The sequence below is a fragment of the Mirounga leonina genome, unplaced genomic scaffold, assembly GCF_011800145.1.
Source record: "Mirounga leonina isolate KUSES-001 unplaced genomic scaffold, KU_Mleo_1.0 Mir_93, whole genome shotgun sequence".
Lineage (NCBI taxonomy): Eukaryota > Metazoa > Chordata > Mammalia > Carnivora > Phocidae > Mirounga > Mirounga leonina.
This window is the reverse complement of record NW_023270854.1, coordinates 17826438-17827704: the sequence shown is the minus strand read 5'-3', so window position 1 is coordinate 17827704 and position 1267 is coordinate 17826438. Positions and strand designations below refer to the sequence as shown.

The following is a 1267-nucleotide window of genomic DNA, read 5'->3' as shown; positions in this document are numbered from 1 at the left end:
GGCCTCATGGGGACTAACAGAGAGAGTCCCTTCCGAGTTCCCTCAGCCTTGCCAGGGACTGTTCTAGGGGGCTTTGTTTTAGTTAGAGGATTCCTATAAACTTAAAACAAAAACCAAAACAGATCATTCAAGAAAAAGGAAGGCAGCATTTTGTAATGGGAAGAGCATTGTGTTGGGTTTCTGACAGACCCAGATCCAAACCCTGGTATTTTTTTTTTTTTTTTTTTTTTGGGCAGATCCTGCCACAGGTTTATTTGAACAAATAGCACAGGAAGACATCAGCCCCATGCAGACAGAAGCCTAGGGGTCACACCAGTCCTTCCGTCCTCACCTTGGCAGACAGAGCCTCTATACTTGGAAACTTCGTGGGGTACTGGGCACCTTCCGGAGCTGCAGCCTGGCCTTGGTTTGAGCCTTGGCCTTGGCCTCTGGCCAGCAGAGCCTGAGACCCTTGGCAACGTGGGCATGAGCATGTTTCAAGTTTGGGGTGAGCGATACAGGCAAGTCAACCAGCTTGTAGCTGCCACTCTTTGAGATCCTGGGCTTGGCCTCCTGAGGCTTGACGAGGGCTTTGACAGCCTTGGCATGGGCACTCATGGCCTTAGTGTTGTTGGCTTGCATCTCCTTTAGGCCCTTCTTACTGGGCTTCTTGGCAAAGCGCATGTTTCTCAGGAACTTGGGATCTACGCCTCTTAAGAGATACATATCTTGGGCACCTGGGTGGCTCAGTTGGTTAAGCGACTGCCTTCGGCTCAGGTCATGATCCCGGAGTCCCGGGATCGAGTCCCGCATCGGGCTCCCTGCTCAGCGAGGAGCCTGCTTCTCCCTCTGACCCTCCCCCCTCTCATGTGCTCTCTGTCTCTCTCATTCTCTCTGTCTCAAATAAATAAATAAAATCTTAAAAAAAAAAAAAAAAAAGAGATACATATCTTTGTGACCAGAGTTTTTTGATACCGTTTCTGTGCCATTTTTGTGGAACGGTGGTGCATGCTGTGGTTCTTGGACTTGGCCATGTCTACACCAAAGCCTACAGCTCCCCCAAACCCTGTACTTAAGTACAATTATTTAGTACTTGAGTACAGTTATGTGGACATCTACCAATGAACCAAGCAGAGAGAAAATACCTTTGGTTCTTACTCTTAGCTGTGTGAGCTTGTTCAGCCTGTAACTTCTCTGACCTGCACAATGGGAATACTGATACCTGTCTTGGGAGTGGTTGTGAGGGTTGGTGCTAATTCTGTGAAGTCCTTCCTGATACCCTATGCCT

General features: G+C 48.5%; 1 pseudogene; it reads right to left on the bottom strand.

The window, feature by feature from the left end:
- Window positions 1-307: 307 nt before the first annotated feature.
- Window positions 308-1013, bottom strand: LOC118004725 (annotated as a pseudogene).
- Between the last annotated feature and the right edge of the window lie 254 nt (window positions 1014-1267).